The sequence below is a fragment of the Pristiophorus japonicus genome, chromosome 21 (assembly GCF_044704955.1).
Source record: "Pristiophorus japonicus isolate sPriJap1 chromosome 21, sPriJap1.hap1, whole genome shotgun sequence".
In the NCBI taxonomy this organism is placed as follows: Eukaryota; Metazoa; Chordata; class Chondrichthyes; family Pristiophoridae; genus Pristiophorus; species Pristiophorus japonicus.
This window is the reverse complement of record NC_091997.1, coordinates 52732840-52760113: the sequence shown is the minus strand read 5'-3', so window position 1 is coordinate 52760113 and position 27274 is coordinate 52732840.

Sequence of the window (27274 nt, the reverse complement as noted above, 5' to 3'; positions counted from 1 at the left end):
CTGTCCCCGGGGAGGGTGAGACAGTCGAGGCTGCCCAGCCTCTGCCACCCGGGGATGGCGTGGAAGATGTGCCTGGCGTGGGGCCAGCGGAGGAATGCATTGCCGCCGGGTCGAGCGTCCCGGGGACTGAGGCGGGCGGGGCCGAAAAGGCCGAACCTGAGCCCGCCCAGCTATTAACCAACTTCCCCCGGATGTCGCTCGGCCCGGAAGAAACGGAAATTATGAATAATTTTAACGAGTCTGTACACGCTGGGCCGGGGGGTGGCGGCGGGGAGGGGGAAGAACAACAACCCTCGACCCCGACTTTAGAGCTGAGGGACTTGGAGGACCTGCAACATTGCTTTGACCAGGTCTCTCCGTGTTCCCCGGTTCCTGGGGCGGAGGAGGAACCCCTTCCGCTGTCGCTTCCCGACCCAGCACCACTTTTAAAAGAGCCCAGCGGGGACTCCTCTGCCGACGATCCTGGGGGTGGGATCGGGGCAGAGCCAGGGCCAGATGGAGCGGCCGGGCCGTTTGCCGTACCTCGTGCGGTCGACGGGCCGGCTGCTGGCGGCGACCTCCCGGAGGGGGACGGGGACTCGGTGGGGACGCGGAAGAAGATCTCGAGTCCACCGCCAGTGAGGTGGTGGATCTGCTCGCGTCCGCCGCTGAGCCCCTCCTCATTCCTGTAAAGGAACTCCGGGACTTTTTGGTCCAGAGCCAGTGTCGCCGCGACCGAGCCCGTCTGGCCCTGGAAAGATGGTTCGAGCCAGTGATGATCATCGCGTCCGTCCGCAGTGCCGCTAAAACCTTGGCCGCGGGCGGGCCCTTGACAAGGGAGCAAGACCTTGAGCTGCGCCGGCTCAGGGGGTTCCTCACTGGGCTGCGGAGGGAGTGGAGGCCAAAAAAACGACTCCGCTCCCCCCCTCCACAATAGGTTAAGGTAGAGGTTGCACTATGCTTTTGCCATGAAGATAACCATAGCCAGCCTCAACATCAACGGCGGCAGAGAGCACGCCGTAGATTTAACAATTTTTCGCTCCTGCGGGAGGGGAAATATGCGGTGTGCTTCCTGCAAGAAACCCACACCGTTCCGGGAGACGAAGCCACGTGGCTCCTGGAATGGCAAGGAGAGGTCCGCATGAGCCACCTCACCGCCACTTCTAGTGGGGTGGCCATCTTGCTGGCCACGCATTTTCAGCCGGAGATCTTGGGGGTCGAGGAGCCCGTGCCAGGCCGCTTTCTGCACGTAATGGTTCACCTGGGGGACGTGCCGCTCCATCTCGTGAACGTGTACGCCCCTCAGCCCGGCCCGCAGCAAACGCGCTTCTTCGAAGAGGTGTCCGCTCTTCTTGGCTCAGTCGATGTTGGCGACTGCCTTGTCCTCGGCAGGGGGGGGGGATTTTAACTGCACCCTCTAGGCGAGGAACCGCTCCGGTGCCCTGCAGAGCATGATGGCGATGGAGAAGTTGAGGGACCTGGTCGGGTCCTTCGACTTGGTGGACGTCTGGCGAAATCTCCATCCCGACTCCAGCGCCTTTACTTGGGTGAGGCCTGGAGTAGGATGGTCTAGAGTCGACTGCCTTTACGTGTCTCGGGCGTATGTTTCCTGCGTTCCGGTGGCCTCCATGCGGCCGGTGCCGTGTTCGGACCACCACCTGGTGTGGGCGGAGCTCGCTTCGCTCCGCGCGAGGACGGGGTCCGCGTACTGGCACTTTAACAACCGGCTGCTGGAGGACGTGCGGTTCCAGGATTCGTTCCGTCGTTTCTGGTCCGACTGGAGAAGGAAGCAGGGGGGCTTCCCCTCCTTGAGGCTATGGTGGGACGTGGGCAAGGCTCGCGTCTGCGTCTTCTGTCAGGAGTACGCGAGGGGGTCGACCAAGAGGCGGGCGGCCAGGGTCGGGCGCCTAGAAAAAGAGGTGCTCGACATGGAGTCCCGTCTCGGTCAAGTCGTCGAGGACATGGCCCTGCGGACGGTGTACGAAGCGAAGAAGGCCGCGCTGAAGGACCTGCAGCTCATCAGATCCCGAGGCGCGTTCGTGAGGTCGTGGATCCGGTTCCTGCGGGATCTGGACCGCGGCTCCCCCTTCTTCTACTCGCTTGAAAAAAGACAGTGTCCGTAAGCAGCTCTTGACGTTGCTGGCCGACGACGGCTCTCTCGTCTTGGACCTGGAGGACGTCAACAACAGGGCCCGTGAATATTACGGGGCCCTGTTCTCTCCGGAGCCGTCCAGCGAGGAAGCGCATAGAGTTTTGTGGGAGGACCTGCCGAAGGTCAGCCCAGAGGGCGCCGAAAATCTGGAAGCTCCGCTAAGCCTGGCGGAGCTGACCGGCTCTCGAGGGGATGATTCCCGGGGCTGGACAGGCTGACCGTGGAGTTCCACAGGGCGTTCTGGGACGTCCTGGGGGCGAATACTCGCGGGTCCTGGGGGAAAGTCTGGCGACCGGGGAAATGCGCCTCTCTTGGCGCAGGGCAGTCATTGTCCTGCTGCCTAAGAAGGGCGATCTCCGCCTCCTTAAGAACTGGCGCCCGGTCTCCCTCCTCAGCACAGACTACAAAATCTTCGCCAGGGCGATGTCTGCTCGCCTTGGTGCCGTGCTGGACCACATGATCCACCCCGACCAGTCCTACACGATCCTGGGCCGGACAATCCACGATAACATCCATCTGGTCCGGGACCTCATCCATTATTCCCAGGAGGCTGGTCTGTCGGTCGCCTTCCTATCCCTCGACCAAGAGAAGGCGTTCGACAGGTGTTCGGAACTCTGTGCACTTTTGGGTTCGGGATGCATTTTGTCACCCGGATCCGGCTTTTGTACGCCGCTGCGGAGTGTCTGATAAAGGTTAACGGGTCCTTGACGGCGCCCCTTCGCTTTGGGAGAGGGGTGCGCCAGGGATGCCCCATGTCAGGCCAGTTATACGCCGTCTGCGTGGAGCCTTTCCTGCGCCTCCTGCGGACAAGGTTGATGGGACTGGCTCTGCAAGGGCCGGGCATGGAGGTCGTCCTCTCGGCTTACGCCGATGACTTGCTCCTCGCGGTAGAGGATCCCGCTGACCTGCGGAGGATGCGTGAGTGCCAGGAGATTTACTCGGTCGCATCCTCCGCCAGAATCAACTGGGAGAAATGTTCCGGACTCCTGGTGGGTCAGTGGCGGGTGGACTCCCTGCCGGAGGAGCTCAGGCCTTTTGCCTGGAGCACGACCCATCTCCTCTATCTGGGAGTCTACCTTAGCCCCGACGAGGAAGCCTGGCCGGCGAACTGGCAAGAGCTGGAGGCCAAGGTCGCCGCTCGCCTCGGGCGCTGGACAGGACTGCTCCGAGTGCTGTCCTACAGGGGTCGAGCGCTAGTCATAAACCAGCTGGTGGCCGCCATGTTGTGGTACCGGCTGGTCACTTTGACCCATCCCCCTGCGTTTGTCGCCAAGATACAGAAGAAGCTGGTGGACTTCTTCTGGAACAACAGGAAGCACTGGGTCTCTGCCGCGGTCTTGAGACTCCCGTTTAGCGAGTGCGGTCAGTCGTTGATGTGCGTCAGCGCCCAGCTCGCGACTTTCCGTCTTCAGACCCTGCAGAGATACCTTTACGTTGAGCCTCCTCCTAGGTGGCGTGCTCTGGCGATGTATTTCTTCCGCCAGCAGCACGGCCTCAACTACGACACGCAGCTCCTGTTTGTGAGTGTGGGAAGCGTCAGGACCGCCTTCCAGAAGCTGCCTGTCTTTTACAAGGAACTCATCAGGGTCTGGAACAAAGTCTCCACCAAGCGCAGCTCTCCACAGGCCGTCCTGCAGGAGCCGCTGCTCAGGAATCCGTACCTCCACGACCGAGGTTTTGGGTAGCGGTCGGACGAGTGGGCTGTGGCTAGTGAGGTGACCAGGGTCAGGGACCTGCTCGATGGCGGAGGAGTGGGCTGGATGGCGGCAGACGTGCTGGCGCGGCGCCTAAATTCTGCCAACGCGCGGCCGATGCCATCGAGTCGCTAAAAAGATCTCTGGGCCCCGACTCCGTTAGGTGCATCGAGGAGGCTCAAGCACGTAGGGAGATCCCGTCCGAACTGACCTCCGTCCTGACGGAATTCCTCATCGGCGCCAAACCCCGGAACCTCCCTCGGGGGCCGGCGCCTCACAACTTGAGCCGCCTCGAGGAAATCCCCTCCGTGCCTTTTAGTTCCGCGCGGAGGGGTTTCCTGTACGGGCTGCTCCTGCACACTCTCAACTTTGCCATCCTCGCCTGCCGTCTGGACACGCCATGGCGTACCATCTTGCCGTCCGGAGGAGGCGGGGGTCCCCGATGGAGGGCACTCTACGCGGGGGTCCTCCCACTGTTTATAGGGGACTTGGCCTGGAGGGTGGTGCACGGAGCAGTGCTGTGTAATAAATTTTTAAGCCGGTTCACGGGCTCCCAGGCCGCCTGCAATTTCTGCGGTCTGGAAGAGTCCATGTTTTTATTGAGCGCACGAGGTTGCAGCCCCTGTTTTGTTATTTAAAGGGGCTGGCTGCACTTCAGTCCCACACTCCTGATCTTTGGGCACCCTGTGCGGAGGGGAGCGGATAGGTCCGAGGGTCCCATCAGCCGGTCCAGGTAGCGGGCGGTCGAGGGGGTTGTTCAGCCAGACTGCCTGCATCTCTTCCGCGCCTACATCCGGTCTAGGGTTTCCTTGGACATGGAGCACGCGGTGTCCACCGGTACGCTCGCGGCCTTCCGCGAGAGGTGGGCACCGGATGGACTGGAGTGCATCATCACGCCCGGCAACCAAATTTTAATTTGATTTTATGTTTTTAAGTTAATTTGTTTTAATTGCCGGTGCTGTTAGTGTTCCCCTCCCCTTTTTATAGGGGGCACTTGGAAAAAATACGATTTTGTGCCCAAAAAAAAACCCCCACAAAAAATAAAAGGGCCTTGTAAATGTTTGGTGTTTCCCCCAGATCGGGGGGCACGGTTTAATGTTTTTTGTTTGCTCCCAGAAGAGTTCATGCACAAGGAGCCCCCAGGTCCCTCTGCACCACAGCATGTTGTAATTTCTCCCCATTCAAATTATGTTCCCTTTTACTGTTTGGAAAAAAAAAAGTGGATGACCTCACATTTTCCGACATTGTATTCCATCTGCCAAACCTTAGCCCATTCGCTTCACCTATCTAAATCTCATTGCAGTGCCTCTCTGACCTCTGCACAACCCGCTTTCCCACTAATCTTTGTGTCATCTGCAAATTTTGTTGCACTACACTCTGTCCCCTCTTCCAGGTCATCTATGGATATTGTAAACAGTTGTGGTCCCAGCACCGATCCCTGTGGCACACCACTAACCACTGATTTCCAACCTGAAAAGGGCCCATTTATCCCGACTCTCTGCTTTCTGTTCGACAGCCAATTCTCTATCCATGCTAATACATTTCCTCTGACTCCGCGTATCTTTATCTTCTGCAGTAACCTTTTGTGTGGCACCTTATCGAATGCCTTTTGGAAATCTAAATACAGCACATCCATCGGTACACCTCCATCTTCCATGCTCGTTATATCATCATAGAATTTCAGTAAATTAGTTAAACATGAATCCATGTTGCGTCTGCTTGATTGCACTATTCCTATCTAGATGTCCTGCTATTTCTTCCATAATGATAGCTTCAAGCATTTTCCCCACTACAGATGTTAAACTAACCGGCCTATAGTTACCTGCCTTTTGTCTGCCTCCTTTTTTAAACAGAGGCGTTACATTAGCTGCTTTCCAATCCACTGGTACCTCCCCAGAGTCCAGAGAATTTTGGTAGATTATAACGAATGCATCTGCTATAACTTCCGCCATCTCTTTTAATACCTTGGGATGCATTTCATCAGGACCAGGGGACTTGTCTACCTTGAGTCTCATTAGCCTGTCCAGCACTACCCCCCTAGTGATCGTGATTGTCTCAAAGTCCTCCCTTCCCATATTCCTGTGACCAGCAATTTTTGGCATGGTTTTGTGTCTTCCACTGTGAAGACCGAAGCAAAATAATTGTTTAAGGTCTCAGCCATTTCTACATTTCCCATTATTAAATCCCCCTTCTCATCTTCTAAGAGACCAACATTTAATTTAGTCACTCTTTTCCGTTTTATATATCGGTAAAAGTTTTTACTAACTTTTTATGTTTTGCGCACGTTTACTTTCGTAATCTATCTTTCCTTTCTTTATTGCTTTCTTGGTTATTCTTTGCTGTCGTTTAAAACTTTCTCAATCTTCTCGTTTCTCACTAACCTTGGCCACCTTATACGCATTGGTTTTTAATTTGATACTCTCCTTTATTTCCTTGGTTATCCACGGCTGTTTATCCCTTCTCTTACCACCCTTCTTTTTCACTGGAATATATTTTTGTTGAGCACTATGAAAGAGCTCCTTAAAAGTCCTCCACTGTTCCTCAATTGTGCCACCGTTTAGTCTGTGTTCCCAGTCGACTTTAGCCAGTTCTGTCCTCATCCCACTGTAGTCCCCTTTGTTTAAGCATAGTACGCTCATTTGAGACACTCGATCTGTATTACAAATTCAACCACACTGTGATCACTCATTCCGAGAGGATCTTTTACTAGGAGATCGTTTATTATTCTTGTCTCATTACACAGGACCAGATCTAAGATAGCTTGCTCCGTTGCAGGTTCTGTAACATACTGTTCTAAGAAACAATCCCGTATACATTCTATGAATTCCTCCTCAAGGCTTCCCCGTGCGATTTGATTTGACCAATTGATACGTAGGTTAAGATCCCCCATGATTACTGCCATTCCTTTTTCACATGCCTCTATTATTCCCCTGATTATTGTCCGCCCCACCGTGAAGTTATTATTTGGGGGGGCTATAAACTATGCCCACCAGTGACTTTTTCCCCTTACTATCTCTAATCTCCACCCACAATGATTCAACATTTTGTTCATTAGAGCCAATATCGTCTCTCAACTGCCCTGATATCATCCTTTGTTAACAGAGCTACCCACCTCCTCTCCCTTCTTGTCTATCGTTCCAGATACCCCTGTATGTTTAATTCCCAGTCTTGGCCACCCTTGCAACCACGTTTCAGTAATGGCCACCAAATCACACCCGTTTGTAATGATTTGTGCCGTCAACTCATTTACTTTGTTTCGAATGCTGCGTGCGTTTTGGTAAAATGTTTTAATACTAATTTTTAAACCATGATTTTTAGTTTTGACCCTTCCTGCAGCCCCTTTATATTCATACATATTGTCCCTTCCTATCACCTTGTGATTTACACTTATCCCCGTGCTACTCTGCTCTGTTGCCTCCTACCTCCTGCCTTTTGCATTCTTTCTTGGGGTTCTGTTCATCTGAGCTCTCACCCACTCTAACTAGCTCAGAGCCCCCTCCTGGGTTCTCATCCCCTTGCCAAGCTGGTTTAAAGCCCTCCCAATCGTACCATCAAAACCACCCGCGAGAACATTGGTCCCGTCTCTGTTGAGGTGTAACCTGTCCGACTTGTACGGGTCCCACCTCTCCCAGAAGCGGTCCCAATTGTTCAGGAAACTGAAGCCCTCCCTCCTACACCAACGGGAGAGTGGAGAGCACCAGTTCCAACTGTCACAGGACGGGAGAGTGGAGAGCACCAGTTCCCACTGTCACAGGACGGGAGAGTGGAGAGCACCAGTTCCCACTGTCACAGGACGGGAGAGTGGAGAGCACCAGTTCCCACTGTCACAGGACGGGAGAGTGGAGAGCACCAGTTCCCACTGTCACAGGACAGAGAGTGGAGAGCACCAGTTCCAACTGTCACAGGACGGGAGAGTGGAGAGCACCAGTTCCCACTGTCACAGGACGGGAGAGTGGAGAGCACCAGTTCCCACTGTCGCAGGACGGGAGAGTGGAGAGCACCAGTTCCCACTGTCACAGGACGGGAGAGTGGAGAGCACCAGTTCCCACTGTCACAGGACGGGAGAGTGGAGAGCACCAGTTCCCACTGTCACAGGACGGGAGAGTGGAGAGCACCAGTTCCCACTGTCACAGGACGGGAGAGTGGAGAGCACCAGTTCCCACTGTCGCAGGACGGGAGAGTGGAGAGCACCAGTTCCCACTGTCACAGGACGGGAGAGTGGAGAGCACCAGTTCCCACTGTCACAGGACGGGAGAGTGGAGAGCACCAGTTCCCACTGTCACAGGACGGGAGAGTGGAGAGCACCAGTTCCCACTGTCACAGGACGGGAGAGTGGAGAGCACCAGTTCCCACTGTCACAGGACGGGAGAGTGGAGAGCACCAGTTCCCACTGTCACAGGATGGGAGAGTGGAGAGCACCAGTTCCCACTGTCACAGCACGGGAGAGTGGAGAGCACCAGTTCCCACTGCCACAGGACAGGAGAGTGGAGAGCACCAGTTCCCACTGCCACAGGACGGGAGAGTGGAGAGCACCAGTTCCCACTGTCACAGGACGGGAGAGTGGAGAGCACCAGTTCCCACTGTCACAGGACGGGAGAGTGGAGAGCACCAGTTCCCACTGTCACAGGACAGAGAGTGGAGAGCACCAGTTCCAACTGTCACAGGACAGAAGAGTGAAGAGCACCTTGTCGTGACCTTGTCTGCAGTACATGCCTCGTGTGACTTTATAGTACAGTGCAGAGACACTACATTTGGCAACGGGAATCAATGATTCACGAGAATGGCCACTGGTAGCACAGATGAAAGGTACTGTGTTGGTGAGGACTGGGATGATTTTGTTGAGGCTCCAGCAGAGCTTTGTCACGAAGGACTGGCTGGGATATGCAGCAGCTGACAAGCGAAGGGCGCATCGACTGACCAGCTGTGGACCTAAGACGTACGCGCAGATGAAAGACCTGCTCGCACCTGAGAAGCCGGCGGACAAAACCTTCGAGGAGCTCAGTAAACTGATCGGTGAGCACCTCAAACTGGCTAGCAGTGTATACATGGCCCGACACTGATTCTATTCACACAGACGTCAGGAGGTACAAAGCATACCGGACTTCATTGCGGACCTTCGGCGTTTGGCCAGCCTCTGTAAGTTCACAGATGTGTAGAATTTCCCAATATTTTGCAAAGATTCCTTGTACCTTTCCCCTGCAGAGGAGAAGAATCCTTTTCTGGACTTTTAAAATGGAAGGAAAACCTTCGGGACACAAATGAGTTTTAAAGGGGTAGACGAGACTGCAGGGCATTCATGGATACACCGCCCCCCCGCCCCCCCAGTGTTTGGACTCATACTTCCAAATTAAATTCCCTTTCCTATCTACCAGAAAGTTTGAAATCCTAAAGTACACATGGAAGAAACTCCGAACTTTATTCAAATTTGGGATTTTTAAAAGATGAATGTTGGGTCGGCAAGAAAAGGGGTGGGGTCCATCTCTAAAGGGCCAGTTTGGACATTGGAGCTTATCAAATTGTCTGGGAACTGTTTACTCTCAAACTTGCCCCTCGAAAACATTAGCATTCAAACAATCGACCATGGAAGAAACAGTATCACCCCACTCAGAGGATCCAAATGTCACATACATATTCCAACACCTTTGCAACAGGCATAGAAATATCTGGCTCAGGCCAGACTAGCACAATGGACGAGAGCTCACCAACTTCGAAAAGCCTATTAATGCCAGATTAAAACCACTTAATCAAGTTTCAGTTGGCTGGGCTGCAAAATGGAATCAAAGAGCTGAGCTAGATTTGATGGAAGATAAGGAAGCCTGTTTTAGTATAATTGAAGCCTGTTCTGGCAGTTAATAGTGTCTCTAGAAGCACACCTAAATTAGCAGTCTCGTTGCATAAGTTCTACACCAACCCCGAAACATCGGCGAAATGAATCTCTAAAACCCAGAAGGACAGCACCACGACAGCAAACAGGCTTGAAAACGACTCTCAGAAAGTTTCGGACCATCGCGACCAATCAAACAGTCAACCGGAACCAACCCGACAAAACCGAAGATTTTTCCACTCTACAAGCTGGTCCTACGCTACCAAGGGGTACAGACTATAGAACGTGGACAACTAAAGCGAACCCCGGGGACAACTCGGGTGAACTTTGGAGTTGGAACTGTCAAAAGGGGATTGGTGAGCATAGCCTCTGAACCCCCCAGAACTATAACTTAGTTAGTTCGGGGAATTGGGAGTGGGGGAGGCTGGGACAACTTGTGCAAATGTATCTGTATTCTCCTCTTTACCCATTTAGAGTTAAAGCTGTATTCTTTTCCCCACAGGCTGTAATTTGACATTTTATTCAATATGTTGTACCCCTCAGTGTGTAATGGTATTCCTATTCTGTGTGTGTTATTAAAGGTGTGCCTTTTTACTTCTTTTTAAACACAATAAAGCCATACCTGCTTCCTACCTTGAAACTGATTGTCTGTCACAGTCCCTTCATAATTCCAGGGTCGAGAACCAAGGGTGTGGGACTGATTCGGAACCACTCATCTGAGGTCAGAAGGGAAAGCTGACCCCCTGAAAACAACCCCTTACAGATTCCTGCAGTGGGGAGATGTTAAGGGATTTCTTGAGGGCATTGGTCATGCTGGGATTTTCAGGAAGCTTATTGAGACCAAGGACTTGACTTTGGAAAGGGCAGCTTTGATAGCTCCAACCTTCTTGACAGGGGAAGAGGAGACCAAGATAATTTGCGTGCGCAGCCCTGCTTCCAACGTGGTGATGAACCAGGGAGTTAATGTTGTAAAAGCGACACAGAACCCCGCAGGCAGGCAAGGGCAATTCGACACCGCCCAGGCAGCAACAGATTCCAGAATGGGAGAGCAACAGAGACAATGGCAGGAGGATTGGCAATTCACACCATCATAAGGGACAATGTGTCCCAGGATGGGACCATTGACACACAGCAACAGAGTGATCAAGAGTAATCAATCAGAGAAGAATGCCTGGTAACAGTCCCTTTGTCCACAACAATCTCAGCTCATGCTGGAGGTGTGGTGGCAGACACACTGCGAAAACGTGCAGGGTTCAACAATTTATCTGCAGAAGCTGCAATTTCAAGGGACATTTGGCCAGAATGTGCAGAAAACCCAGAGCGAGGTTAGTTTATGAGGCAGAAGAACCAGATGAAGAGTCTGCAAGGCAGTTGGATGCTTGGGGCACAGCCATGGACGCTGAGGTCTAGCGGGTTCACGTGGCAGACATCCACAGCTCATACACTAAAACGGCGCCTATGATGATGAAAGTTCTATTAAATGGCATCCCGGTACGCATAGAGCTGGACACAGGTTCTAGCCAGTCACTTATGGGCCTCCATCAATTCAAAAGACTATGGCCACTTAAAGCTAGCAGACCCAAACTAGAACGCATTGAGACGCAATTACGAACGTACGCCAAAGAGATCATTCCAGTGCTCGGCAGTGCAAATTTGGTGGTCACACATAATGGATCAGAGAACCGGCTGCCACTCTGGATTGTCCCGGGGAATGGGCCTGCGCTTTTGGGAAGGAGCTGGCTACCGAGATGAACAGGAAATGGGGGAGATATGCACGCATTTCATCTGTGGAGCGAAGTTCATGCTCTCAGGTCCTACAGAAATTCGAATCACTATTTCAACCTGGGGTCGGGTCTTTCAAGGGCACCAAAGTAGTGATACGCCAGACCAGTGCACCACAAGGCCAGAGCCGTGCCGTATGTGATGCAGAAGATAATTGAGAATGAGTTGGACAGGCTGCTAAGAGGGCATAATATTGCCTGTTCAATTCAGTGACTGGGCAAGCCCCATCGTCCCTGTCCTTAAAGCGGATGGCTCGGTCAGGATCTGTGGCGACTACAAGGCCACCATCAACCGAGTGTCACTACAAGACCAATACCCGCTTCCGAGAGCGGAGGACCTTTTTGCCATGCTGGCAGGTGGCAAGCTTTTCACCAAGTTGGACCTCACTTCAGCCTACATGACCCAGGAACTGGCAAAGAATCCAAGCTACTGACCACCATCACTATGCACAAGGGGCTATTTGTTTACAACAGGTGTCCATTTGGCATTCGTTCAGCGGCTGCTATCTTCCAGAGGGACATGGGAAGCTTGCTTAAATCCATTCCTGGCACAATCGTATTCCACGATGACATCCTAATCACGGGTAGAGACACCGAGGAACACCTCCACAACCTGGAGGAGGTGGTACACCGACTGGACCGAGTAGACTTGCGACTAAAGAAGTCCAAGTTTGTGTTTTTGGCCCCAGAGGTCGAGGTTTTGGGCAGGAGTGTTGGCGCAGACGGGATCCGGCCGACTGAATCCAAAACGGAGGGGATCCGTCGTGCGCCCCGGCCTGGCAACACATCGGACTTGCGGTCATTCCTGGGACTCAAACTACTTCGGGAACTTTCTGCCCAACTTAAGTACATTGTTGGAGTCACTACACGTGCTCTTGCGTAAGGGTTGCGAATGGTTTTGGGGGGACTATCAAGAATGGGCTTTCAATTGGGTGCGGAACCTGCTTTGTTCCAATAAGCTGTTGACCTTGTACAACCCCTGTAAGAAACTGGTTTTAACGTGTGATGCATCATCTGATGGGGTTGGGTGTGTGTTGCAGCAGAGTAATGATGAGGGCCAACTCCAACCTGTGGCTTATGTCTCCAGGTTGTGCTCTCAGGCAGAACGGGGATATGGGATGGTTGAAAAGGAAGCACTCGCATGTGTCTATGGGGTAAAAAAGATGCACCAGTACCTTTTTGGCAGAAGGTTCGAGTTAGAAACGGATCACAAGCCATGAGCCTTGCTGTCAGACAACAGGGATGTTATCAATGCCAATGCGTCAGCTCGCATACAGCGATGGGCTCTCATGCTGGCTGCGTATGATTACACCATACGGCACCGGCCCGGCACCGAAAATTGCACTGATGTGCTCATCAGGCTCCTACGGGCGACCACTGAGGGGGCGTCGGAGCAAAGCGCGGAGATGGTCATGGCCGTTGAGGCTTTCGACACCGCAGGCTCCCCTATCACAGCCCGCCAGATCAAGATCTGGACCAACAGAGATCCCCTCCTTTCCCAGATAAAGAAATGTGTCCGGACTGGGGATTGGGTGCCCCACACGGAGCGTCCCCGACGAGATCAGACCGTTTCACAGACGGGTGGAAGAGCTCTCCATCCAAGCCAACTGCCTACGATGGGGCAGCCGGGTAGTCATGCCCCAGAAAGGAAGGGAAGCTTTCATCAGGGAACTCCACTGCGAATACCCAGGCATCGTGCTCATGAAGGCCATTGCCCGGTCACATGTATGGTGGCCGGGAATTGTTCACAGGTGTACGACGTTTGCCCAGCTGGGAAATGCCCCTCGGGTGGCTCCCCTCAGCCCGTGGCCCTGGCCCACCAGGCCATGGTCACGTATTCACGTAGACTACACGGGCCCGTTTATGGGAAAAATGTTCCTGATTGTTGTCGATGCATACTTGAAATGGATCGAGTGCATCATATTGAATTCGTGCACGACCTCCACCACTGTGGAGAGTCTGCGCACGGTATTCGTGACCCACGGCTTGCCAGACATCCTAGTTAGCGACAATTGCCCGTGTTTTACTAGCTGTGAAATCCAGGAGTTTATGTCGGGTAATGGAATCAAACACGTCAAGACAGCGCCGTTCAAGGCGGCTTCCAATGGCCAGGCGGAATGTACGGTTCAAAACATAAAACAGGGCATGCTCCGGATTCAAGGACCCTCTCTTCAGTACCGCCTATCGCACCTCCTGCTGGCCTATAGGTCCCGCCTCCATTCACTCACGGGAGTCCCGCCCGCGGAACTACTCATGAAACACACGCTTAAAACGCGGCTGTCCCTCATTCATCCTGCTCTATCGGACATTGTTGAGGGCAAGCGCCAGTCCCAAATCGAGTGCCATGATCGCAACTCAGTGGGGAGATGTATAGAAATCAATGACCCTGTATTTGTTCTCAATCACGCATTGGGACCCAAGTGGCTTGAGGGCACTGGAATAGGCAAAGAGGAGAATAGGGTCATCGTGGTCAGCCTAAACAATGGGCAGATATGCTGCAAACATCTGGACCAGGTAAAGAAAAGGTTCAGCATGGACACTGAGGAACCTGAAGAAGACCATGGGATGTCAACCACACCACTGCCAGTGAACGAGCAACAAGGACATTCAACAGCATGCACAGTCCCTGCGGCCAGCCCGAACTCAGGCGACAGAGACGCAAGCCACGGTTCAACCACCAGAGCCACAACTGCGGTGCTCCACGAGAGAGCGTCGACCACCTGAAAGGCTCAATCTTTGACCCAAAGTCATTGGGGGGAGGTGATGTCATGTTTGTAACCTTCACATAACTGTAACCAATATGTAACATCACTGTACACTGTATACAAGTGTGAAATACACACCTTGACCACAGGGGGTGAACTTGTGGGAGACACTCCTCACCTGGTCAGCCAGGTATTTAAAGGGAGGTTCCACGCAGGCTCAGCACTCCTTGGTCCTGGGAATAAAGGTGCAGGTCATGTAGTGACCTTGTCTGCAGTACATGCCTCGTGTGACTTAATAGTACTGTGCATAAACACTGCAGTGCTGGGCACACGTGACACATTGCTGACAGTACTTAGCTACGTCCCGTCTCATTCCTGGCCACCACCAATCCCCAGTTATGTTTGTTATCATGACGTTCCGTCCGACATGACTAATGCCGTGGTGTAGTTCCATGAGTGTTTGTCTAATACAACCCGGGGCTATCACCTTCCCATCTTTCCTCCATACGAAGTCGTCACCCTGGCTCCCTCCTTTTGTGCCCCAATCTTTCTTTTCTTCATCACTGACATCGGCATATAATCTCACAATGTCAATATCTTCCCTGGTAATGATACTACTTACAACTTCTTGCTGCACTTCTAAGGATATACTTGCTTCCTGTGCGGCTTTATCCGCTGCTTCATTGCCCCGTTGGACATTGTTTACTACTTTCTGGTGAGCCTTAACCTTGATCACTGCTGCCTCTGCGGGTTTACTGGCGGCATCTAATAGTATTCTGATTTGGCCCTCATGTTTGATAGCCTTCCCGCCGAAGTGATGAACCTTCTCCTTGCCCAGGCAGTCATGTAGTCATGGACTACCCCGAAGGCACAGTGGCTATCTGTATATATATTTGCCCGCCGTGCTTCGGCCAGTTGGAGGGCTTCAGTCAGGGCAGTGAGTTCAGCTACTTGGGCCGACAGTCCTCCATCTAACTTTCCCTTTCGGACAGTGTTTAGTGCACCGTCTACCACCGCCCATCCCGTATGTGGGGTCCCCTGGATATATTTCCAGGACCCATCCACGTACAGGATCAGCTCGGGGTTTTCAAGGGGAATCTCACTTATGTGTCCCGGTGAGTCCTCCCATTCCTGTGACTGGCACTCATGAGGCTCACCCACAGATAAGAGGCCCTCTGCCGGGTTCTCCCCCGTGTCTCGTACAACTTTTGCGGACCCATCTAAGGGAAGTAATACTGCTTCCCATTTGGCCTGGCGGACGTTGGACACGGAGCGCAATTTTCCGGTGTTGAGCATTTCCACCAAGGTATGTTTGGTATGGAGTACAACCTCCCCTGTCATTACTACTGGCTCACTAACTTTCACCGCCCACATAGCGCAGTCCAAGGCTGCTACACATCCTGTCACGGGCGAGTGTTGGGTGGAATAGTACGCCACTGGGCGGGCTCGGTCTCCATGCATTTGAGTAACTACTGCTCCGTAAAACCCACCCTCGTTTTCACAATGAATGTGAAGCGGTGCATTCATGTTTGGCAGTCCGAGGCCTGGTGCCGACATCAGGGCTTCCTTTATCTGCCGTATGCTGTTTCTTGTTCCGGGCCCCACTCCACACTTTCTAGAGCTGGTTTTCCTCCCTTAACTAGTCTCTGTATGGGTTCCGCGATTGCCGCGAAGTTGGCTATAAAGTTCCTTCAGTCGTTAAAGAGCCCTAATACCTTACGCACTCCTCGGACCGTTTTCGGTCGGGGCATAATGCGAATTGCTTCCTTTCTGTCGTGGGGCATTGTTTTTGTCCCCTGTGACAGTTTGTGTCCCAAGTACTGTATCTCCTTCAATCCAATCTGAGCTTTCTTGGGGTTTACCTTAAATCCCACTTTCTTTAAGGCTTCTAGGGTTTCTATTAGAGCCCCCATATCTCCTCTCTCGTCCTCTGAGGCAATCAACAGATCGTCCACATATTGGAGGATGGTACTTCGGTAGGGGGCTAAATCTACGGTCTCCAAGGCTCCACTCATAGTTCGGTGAAATATGGCCGGACTATTGTGAAAAACCTGGGGCACTCGTGTCCAAGTGTACTGCCTGTCACCTACTCTGTAAATGCAAATTTATCTTGGGCATCCTGGGCTAATGGTATGGACCAAAATCCATTAGCTATATCTAAGACCGTGAATATTTTATGTTCTGGTTTCAGTCCATTAAATTTGGTCGCTGGGCTTGCTACGATAGGGTGCTGGCGGGGAGTTACTTTATTTAACGCCGTATAGTCTATGGTCAATCGGTATGACCCATCTGGTTTCTTTACGGGCCAGGTTGGCGAGTTCGTTGTGCTTTCGGCTTCCCGAAGGACACCGCTCCACAAGAGGTCCTGCACTATTTGTTTTACGGCCTCTCGGGCTTCAGGTTTAATGGGGTATTACTTTTGAGGAGGGTGTTCGGGCTCAGGAATGACCACTGGCTTGGTTTTTACCAGCCCACAATCCTGCTTTGATTGAGCCCACACTTCCCTCATTTGTTCGCATAATGGGCCGTAGTCTCCTGCTGTATCCCAATCTCGGGTGAGAAGTTGCACACTTCCGACCTTTGCGTGATTGTGCAAATTAGTCTGTTCCCCGTACGTCGTGATTTTGCGTCCTCCCTTATTTCTCCAAACTATTCTCTCATTCTGTGGGTCTATTATTGCCCCGAACTGTTCCAGGAGGTCGATCCCCAATCTGGTCCCTTCTGCATTTGGGCAAACATAAAATTGTGCCGGGATCAGAATACCGGCTATCTCCAATAGAATTACTTCACTCTGGTGGGCTTTGGTGGCAGATCCTCCCACGTCAGTTATATGGACCACATGTTTAGTTGTGGGTAAGGGAATATCTGTCATAGATACCGATGCTCCGGCATCCACTAACATATCACACTGCCGGCCCCCTAACAGCGCTGTTATGTGAATACGCGGATCCTCTCCCTGTCCCACGGGGGCCGCTGGCCTTCAGTCTCTTCCTAAGTCCCTCAGCGCTGTAATCAGCTGCTGTCGGTTCATCTCCTCTACTCTAAGGCCTGACTGACTATTTCTTTTCTCTTGGGCGCCCAACATTTATCAGTGGCATGTCCCTTTTTCCCGCAATTGTCACATCGGATGGTTGGTCTTTTGGGGCTCCTACAGTTGGCGGCAAAATGACCCGTCTTGCCACAGTTGTAGCATTCCCCTCGGCCCGCACTCTTACTGCTCTTAGCCGTGGCCACTTCTTGTTTTATTCCCCCAGAGTTAATGTGGCATGCCCACCGGACAGCTTGGTCATAGGTGTCCACGACTACCAGCCACATTTTTAAGATCTTTTGATGGTTGGCCGAAAGGCCGTCCATAAACATTTTCACGAAGACTGGGTCGTCTCTGTTCGGGGCCACCTGTCCCGAGGATTCTTGGTATTGGACCCATAACCTCTCTCCGTATTCATTGGTGTTTTCTCCCTTTTTCTGGCAGGTCTGCATTATCAATCCCCAATTTGGAGTGGATGCTCCCATTAAGGCCTGTACAGCCTGGACAAACCCCATTCTGGCAGTGTACCGTTGTGCCCTTGTGTCATCACTGTGAGGGGGTGCTAGCCCTGTCCACCGGTCCTTTGGACACTTAGCCCAAACTATCTGGTGGATATCTCGCTCATGCATATCGTGGGTCTCATACAATTCTTCTAACTTTTGCCAAAATTCTACATTTCTCTTCCGTGGTTGTAGACTCCCCAAATCCTGATTCATCATTTGTTTTTCTGTGGGGTGAAAGTGTGGTATTGATATCGGGGGTTCCCTCCCTGTCCCCCCTGGGTTACCCTAAGAGGGGCTGCACTTTCTGTATTTACTGAGTTTGACCCTTCCATCTCGGTCTCCTCATCAAAGGGAGGAGCCGAGGCCGCTACTGTGGCAACATAAGTCGGAGGGAGGTCATAATCTGATCCCCCCCCCACTTGCCGGTGTGTTCATACCGCTCTCTCCATTTCTTATTCTCGGCTTCTGCCTCCTTACTTTTCTCTACTAATTGTTTGGTTTTACTTTGTAACACACATAACTGATATACTAAAAGTACTCCGGCTTTCTTTGCCTTTTTCTGTTTCTGTTTCTCCCACCAATTCTTTTGCTCCTTGGGGACAGCCGAGGGATCCCACCCGTCTTTAGTCATTTTATCTATTAAGTCCTTCTGGTCATCTGCATAGAACTGACTAAGAGACCCTCCCCGCCCCCCTTCCCCCGACGCCATGATGTGATCTGACCTTCCCTCGCTTCCTCTGTGAATGAGTCTCTTCACACGGGCCGCCTTCTACTCCGTCACTTATTTATTGCGATGGGATTATCCCTCAACTCTCAGACCAGTTCATGCGTATCACACAGTCACTCACAGGTTTCCACCGTCACTTTGTCCTCCCGGTGTTCCCTTCGACCTTAATCCTTGGCCATCACGTGGGCCATTTGCCCTTTTAATTCCGGCTCAAGTTAGGTGATTGAGATAATTTGTGACAATTGAAGTGACGGGGCCACTCGTTTCTCTTACACACCACTTATCTTACTTATATTCTACTTTATCTTAACAGACACAGTGAGTAGAAATTATCAAACCTCTCCGAGTCTCACTGGCAGCCAATGTAGGCCAGCAAGCACAGGGCTGATGGGAGATCTTGGTATGAGTGAGGACACGGGCTGCCGAGTTTTGGATGATCTCAGTTTATGTCGTGTAGAATGTGGGAGGCCAGCCAGGAGTGCGTTGGAGTAGACACGCCTAGAGGTAACAAAAGCATGAATGAAGGTTTCAGTAGCAGAAGAGCTGAGGCGGGCAACGTTACAGAGAGGGAAAAAGACTGTTTTTTGTTATGCCGCAGATATGTGGCTGAAAACTCATTTCAGGGTCAAATATGATGCCTAGGCTGTGAACAGTCTGTTTCAGTCTCAGATAGATGCTCGGGAGAGGGATGGTGTCAGTGGCAAGGGAACGCAGTTTGTGGTGGGGACCAAAGACAATGGTTTTGGTCTAACCAATATTTAATTGGAGACATTTTCTGTTCATCCAGTATTGGATGTCGACAAGCAGTCTGACAATCTAGATACCAAGGAGGGGTCGAGAGAAGCAGTGGTGAGATAAAGCTGGGTGTCGTCAGGGTATACGTGGAAACTGACTCCGTGTTTTCGGATGCTATTGCCAAGGGGCAGCATATTGATGAGAAATAGGAGGGGCCAAGGATAGATCCCTGGGGGACACCAGAGGTAACGATGCGGGAGTGGGAAGAGAAGCCATTGCTGGAGATTTTCTGGCTACGATTAAATAGATAAGAATGGAACCATGCGAGTGCAGTCCCACCTAGCTGGACGATGGTGGAGAGACGTTGCAGGAGTATGGAGAGGTCAACTGCTTCTCACACTCAGCGGGTGTGGCCTCTGTGACAAACCACTCTCTACCTTGCAGTTCCAAGCGATGTGTCCGGACTCGCCACATTTATAATAGGACAGGTCTGGACAGCTTCTTCCAGGCTGGTTGTGTCCAAGACAGTAATAGAAAACCTTCAACTGGTTATCATGCAGTACCCGGAAGTACTGCACTCCTTCCATTGTCTCGGATTTCATGCTGAAGGGTAATGACGTCACCCCCTCTGGGAACCGCACCTTTACATAACGGGTTCCATCGGCTACCCGCGTACCTGGATAGTATCTCCTCTTTATTACTGAGCAAAGTTTAACGTCCCACAGTTCCAACATCGACCTCAACATAAACCGGCAAGTTTAAGAAGGAGACCATTCAAATTACAGAAGAGATATATCCAAGTACTTCTCACCAACATTCAGGCTCTATTAAAGTCTTTACACTTCCTCTCGACCACTGACCATCACTTCGAATCAAACATTCAGCTTTGGTCGGCAAGCAAAGCAACTCCCCTCACTGCATTCCTTATCTCCTGCCTGGATAATATTCCAAGCTCGTATCTCCTGATCCTGGCAGTGAACCACCACTGTGTTTTCTTCTCCAAATCTCCTGGGGTCCCGGCCCAAATCATTGGGCCTTTTATTCTCCTTTCTCAAAACATTCTCTCCCCTGATTACATTTACCCTGGGAGCATTGACCTCTGAGGGCCCTGATAGTCTAAGCTCCTCACCAGCATCTGGCTGCTGTTTATGGGCCAAAAAGGCCCTAAAATCTGAATAAAAAACAACCCAAAAACTCTCTCCAACTTTTTCCACACTGACTCCAACTCCTGCAGTAATCAGCAGCACCTGCTCAGTCCTAGCCCCTCCCCCCGAGAGAGCACTGCCCACTGAGCCACGGGTTGGGGCAAAAGGCCTGTAGGTTCTGGGTATTTCTACATAGTCTTCACATTCTGTATTGTATTGTGATTCCGTGTAGTTTTCGAATTAGATTATTGTATTGTGATTCCGTGTTATGTGATGATTTCATTGTGTTGTGATGCTCCATTACATTTCTCAAAGTTCTCAATGAAAGAGAGAGATCACAAATCCATTTGCGTTTGTTTTCAGCAGTGAGGTAGCCACGAACAGATCCCATGTAACAGCAGGATGTGTGATCCTGACTGTGAGTGATGATGCTGCGGGTTTATGGCAGTGTCTGGACAGTGTTGTGTGTCTATAGGAGGGCTGTACATCACACTGTCATACTTATATACAGTCAGTGACACTGCCTTTTCGATCTGGATTAAATCAAATCAAATCAATCTGAATAATCGCTCGCTGTGGCTCGGGGCTGTGTGAGGGGCTTGAGAGATAAAGCAGGCTCTGTCCGTACAGAGAAAGGGAACCTGGAATCAACAGAAACACACAGGTCCACGTTGGAATTATGTCTTGAATTATTTCAATATAGTGCAGCATCTTAAAGGGCCATGTTAATGGAAAGCTGCAGGGTTAGAGGGTCGTCTTATATAGACACTGTAGACTGTTCTACACATATTGTAGCTTAAGGGGGATACTGTAATTCCCAGTGGGGAAAGGGCAATCCCCGTAGCTCAGTGGGGAAAGGGCAATCCCCGTAGCCCAGCGGGGAAAGGGATCACCCAGTGAGTGTGGAAGCCAAACGGAGAGGCAAGTCGCAGGGTTGCTCCCTGGCCGATACTGAATTAGCCAATCACAGCCTGAGGCAGCAGGGTTCTAATGGGCCTCAGCACCCCAGGAGAATGGGCTCCTGCTGCTGATCACACCCAGCGAGCCCAGCTGGGAAGTACGCGGGTGTGGATGTGAAGTGAGAATGGAACCGGGCTCGGCCGTGAGGGCAGCAATGGGAGAATAGCCACTTGGCATTTACATCCTCAGCTCACTGGACAATGACTGCTTCGATACGGTCATTTCGAGCTTGCAAGGGTCAGTGCCTTCAGAGGGGCGGGGAGAGGAAAAGAGGGAGAAAAAGGAAGGATATAGTTACAGGGTAAACGCATACTGTATTTGGTAAAGGGATACTGGACCTGTTAAAGGGACCTGTTAACTGCCAATTCAGAAGCCAGTGACGAGGCAAACACATTGGTGTGAGACTGGAGTCACATATAGGCCAGACAGAGTAAGGATGGCAGATGTCCTTCCCTCAAGGGCAGGATTTAATTATTTACAGCAATGCGACAGCTTCATGGTCACTTTATTTCCAGGTTTTTACACTGAGTGCAAATGCTCAAACTGCCACGGTGGGATTTGAACCCACGACCTGTGTATTATTGGTCCAGGCGTCTGGATTACTGGTCCAGTAACATAACCACTACACTCCTGTACCTCAGTGTTTCCCACCCATCTCTGCTCCATGGTGAAACCGATACAAATCTTGCTTATCTCTGGCTTTGTCACCTCCACACTGGATTACACCAGTATTCTCCTGGTTGGTCTCCCACCCTTTGCCCTCCATAAACCTGGCTTCTCCAAAACTCTGCTGCACACACCCGATCCTACACCAAGCCCATCCCTCCTGTCCTCACTGACCTCTGTTGCCTGCCAGTCCCCCAACCCCTCAACGTTAATATTCTCTTCCTCATATTTAAATTCCCCCATGGTCTCGCCCCTCCCTCTCACTGAATCTCTATGTTCCTCTTACTCTGGCATCTTGTGCATCGCCCCCTCTCTTTGCCACATCGATGGCAGCCGTATCTTCAGCCATCGAGGTCCTTCAAATATCCCTCCCGAAACCCTCTGCCATCTTCTCCTCCTTTGAGGCCCTCGTTAAACCCAGATCTTCACCCCCCTCAATATCTCCTACCTTGGCTCAATGTATGTTTTCCCTCACCCCTCTGTGAAGCCCCTTGGGATGTGTTTCTACATTAAAGGCGTTATATAAATACAAGTTGTTGTTGAGGCAGTGACATGACTCAAATGGCTGCACATGGTATTTGAGCAGGTGTGGCAACAAAAGCTGACGTATATCCTTATGGCAAGACGTCTTTAACCCTTTCAATGCAGCATCCCCGGAGAATTCTGTAATCCCTGCACTGCAATTGTTCAACATTTCATCTCACACACTGTAAATTACAATACTCAATATTAAAATGGTACGGGGATATCAGGAGTTGCCATGTTCCTGTAATAATATAATATAGATCATACATTTATAAACCATAATAAAACATTACTTATCCTCCCACTCTGTGAGCTTTCTTCTACATTCTCTAATTTACCTTTTTATGTATTTTCTCTTTCAATTGGTTTTTTGTGTGTCTGCACCATTTATTTAGGACCACATTGCTTTAAATCTCCACCTCATTGATTGGACAGCTGAGGCAGCCAATGAGCTGATTGCCAGCTGTATAAAAGGGGTGTGGTTTGGGGGTAGGATGTTGGAATCAGACTGGGTTGCTGTGCAGACATGGAGCTTGCTGAACTGCTGGGGCCAAGAAGCGTTTTTACAGGGAAGGTGATTGGAGTGAAACAGATACAAGCTGAGATTGGCGTTGGGAAACTTTGCTTAATTTAGGTTTGGGCTTTGAAGGAAAAACTTTCTGGCCTGGTCCTCAGGCTGTTAAACCAGTTGAAGGTGTTGGAGCATAATGTTCCTGGCCTCCACCTGGAGTGGGGTTGTGGCGCCAAATTGCTTTTTCCTTGTTCTGAGCTTTGATCTGTCTCTGCATTGTAAATTCTATGAATCCCCAATCCCCAGTTTGTCAGCATTGTGAGAGAGAAAGGAATTGGTGTGAAAAAACAAACTTTGAATGAAGTGCAAGGTGAAGCAGTGAGTGAGGGAAAGGTTGTCTATCTAGAGGCCATGCCCATTGACCTGGATTGTCCCTTACTCCCTGTCTATTGTGGGTCAATTGTGAAATATCAAACCTGTTCCAGGGACTGAGCTGATCTCCGGCTTGTGCACACTATTTAGTTCAGGGGAAATGGAGACTAGTCTGTCTTCAAAGGATTCAGTGAAATAGATAAAGGCTTTTTTACATTTTTTCCAAATGATGGGTAAACATCAGTGTGCTGCAGTTACTGGGACAGGAGCTGGAATGTTGGATGGCTCTGACTCACTGCACCATCTGTCTATTGCAAAGATTTGGGTCAGATTAGCTCAATTGGTCACACTCTTGTCTGGTTGCAAGTTCAAACCTCATTCCAGGATTTCAGCAGATAATTTACACACTCCAGTACTGAGGGAATGTTGCATTGCTGTCCTTTGGATGAGGTGTTAAACTTGGGGCTTGCAGCCTGTTTCGGGGCATATAAATGATCCAAAGGCATGATCTGAAGAACAGGGAGTTTGCATTGTGTCCTCAAGTACTGTCCCTGTACAGTTAAATCAATTGGTTGTTCAATCTTGCTGTTTGTGGAACCTGAGCAGGTGCAAGCCAGCTGCCCCATGAACCCCCATAACAACTGCACAATGTGATTATTGTGCTCAGCACCACAGAGTGCTCGAGATAAATAACACATGCATTGGAGGGGAAGCTGGATAAGCCCATGAGGATGATGAGAATAGGATATGGTGAGGGTGGGGGAAGGCTTTTGTGGAGCAGAGACCAGAAGGAGTGAATAGTCTGTTGGTCTGCTGCACATTCTATATAATGTGGTTCTCTATATAATACCCAGTCTTCCTCTGCTTTCTGCAGCCCACAGGGTCACATTGCTGCTGCCTCTCCTCCCACTGGGTTTACACAACTCCTGTTGTCTTCCAAACTTAAAAATGCTCACTTTCAAACATCAGCCCAGCAACTTTGAACAATGTGCAGCTTTTGCAGTGTTTGGTTATGCTTTCAACCAGTGCAGTGGGAGCCTTTTATGCAAATGTTCAACCAAGCAATGAATTTGGTTACCCTGGAATACTGCAGTGACAATATTTAATTCGGCATGGACACTGATATAAAAGGGAGGTTCAACCAATCAACTCTGCTCACTGCTGTTCAGCAACATCCACTGGGCTGGAATGATCAGGCCCAGATTGAACTGGATTGGGGTTTAAGGTCAATTGTGCATGAATCAGATCATCAGTCAATTAGAGCAATGGCCATCTTGTGATTAAGGCCCAATTGTGTGACTTGCATCATCTGCAGGATTCCAGCTATGTTTTGTCATCCCTGCAGATCATGTTTGACGTTTCAACTTCAGAAGTCTTGCATTTCAAAATCGACAGTCAAATCTCCGAATCCATCTCCAACACAAGCCGTGCTGTGACCTCCCCTCACTGTGCTCACTGATCCCTGCAGCCCACAATGCATCTGTCTCCTGTTGACCACAAATTGCAAAACTGGGTTTTCCCCCCATTTCATCTGGATTGTATTGATTCCGATTGCAGGGTGAGTCCCAACGACTAGAATCCAGTTCCTGGTTACATATGGTTATTGGGGGACTGGGAAATTACCAGCGTGACACAACCTGACCACCCAATCCCAGACATAGGATCACCGCTCCCATTGGCTGCTCTGCTCCTAATGCAAATTATTCCATACGGTGCTATTTCTCAAACTCGAGGATGATGTGGAACTTGCTGAGTGAATGATTTGTGGTAAAATCTTCATTTACTACCTAGCCTGTTCCAGCTCTCCGTCACTCCAAGGCAGACACATCAGCTCTGGGTGTATCCGGCTTGTTGCAGACATTGTGCAGCCAACATGGAAATGACATTGCATGTTTCTGGGTCATTTGTGTTGATATTTTGGCTGAGAATGGAACCTTTTTCTCACTTCAGTAGTTGAGCATTGAGCACTCCCCAGTTGGGGAAAGCATGGATTAGATACCAAATAAAGCTCCCTCTTCCCCAACCTTACAGCACTGCATATAATGTACAGCCGTGGCTTTTTCCCCATTTCCCTCAAGTAGCTCTCCAGTGGTCTCAGTGAGATTGCCGATTGTGGGCTGACTCAGGAACTGAGCTGGGACTGATGGATTCACGCAGGGGCATTGTGGACACAGGAGGCTTTTATTGTGACAGACCAGGCTGGCGCTATCCCACTGTGCACACTGTTTCATTTTATAATCTGGGGAAACATCCATTCTGTGCCGGCCGTGTGGATGGGTTTGAAGTGAGACTAACGAGTCTATAATTGCTGGAGTCTGATTGGCCCTTCTTGAATATGGGCACAACATTAGCCTGTAGCCATTCATCCCATAGGATGTGTCCTGGCTCTTTGACAGAGCAATCCAATTAGTCCCACTGCCTGCTCTCTTCCTGTTGTCCGTCCAATATTTCCTGTTAAGTATATACCCAACTCCCTTTGGGAAATGTACTATTGATTCTGTTTCCACTACCCTGTCGGGCACTGTTTCAGATCATGTTATCGGCCCTCTTACTCTCGTGGTACCAAGAATCTTTTTGCAGTTATGTTTTGCATCAGCAGTTTTATTTCTTGACCCTTTCCTTCAATAAAAGGCAACATGTTTAACAGTTCCTTTTCTGTAATTGAGAGCGAGCTCACTTGCCCCGAGACACGGGCCGTCGCTCTCGTATCACCCGCCCCGATCCAACTGGTGCCATGTGGGTCGCCCCCAACGCACCATCAAACTCATTGCCTTTCCCAGAGATCAGGAATGTATTCCTTGCCCTTCAGTTCCTGAGCTAATCTCCAGCATTGCTCATGGTGATGGAGCGGATGGCCTGGGGTTCCTCAGACCATTGGGTTAGCAGTGGGCCGGGACTGCCTCTTGGAATGGGCTTCAATTTCATCACAATATCCGACCGCTCCAAGTTTCAGGGTCTGGGTCTCGATGGTCGTTGCGTTGGGAACGATCCCGGCTGGTGTTGCTGGTTCCAAGGGCACTTTGCCGATGGTGAATGTTGTGGGCTGTAATCGGCCCAGCCCTGTAACAGGATATGGTGCCACGCAGGGCAGCGGTGGGTGCAAGGACTGGGGATGGGGAGCCCCCAGCTTTTAAAGAAACTTTGATTTATCACAAGGGGCGGGCTTCTTGAGCTGTTCCTCTTGGACTGCTGCCCCACATCCTGGAGACATGATTGTCTGAAACCACCCTTCCCTTCCTCCTTCTGTCTCCACGCCTCCAATTCTCCATTTTCTGCTCACATTCTACCTTCAGGTGATGATCCGATTCGGGCTTTCCCACAATGCACCGTGCCCTGGGCCTTATTTCCTCCTTTAACTCCTGCAGTTCCACTTCTTCATTTTGTGTTCTGTCTTTAAACATTTACATTCCCGCTTACGGCATTTATTCTGGTCCCACAAAGGCTTCAGTAAATAAACTCTGCATTGTTTGGCAGCTTTAGGCTTGTCTTTTCCACCCTTTGGGTTGTTGATTCCATGTCCAAAAGCTGCACTCGTCTGTTTTTCCCCCAAGTTTGCTGACTGTCGGTTCTGCTAACACCACACACTGTCCGGCCCCATTAGTTCCTTCCCAATTTCATCAACGTACGGTTCCGGTCCGAGGGGAGGGCGGATCTCAACCAAGAGGATCATTTAGTGTCTTGCCCCAGTCACATGCAGCAGGCCACAGTGAGGGAACCCTCCCACCACCAATGGATCAGAGCAAAGCTCTGTGCCACCACCTCAGTCAAGAAAGGTGGCCAAGCAGGTAGTGGGTGTAGGAGGCTTCATGAACCTCCCCCGTCCTGAAACATGGCTGAGCCCTGCATGTGGAGTACAGAAGACTGTGGTTGAAGTGTTGTGAAAGTGTTTTCCAGAGGGGCTGAATGCCTGACCTTGCTCAGCCCCCTTCAGAGGTCCCCACCATTATGGATGCCAGTATCCAGCCTA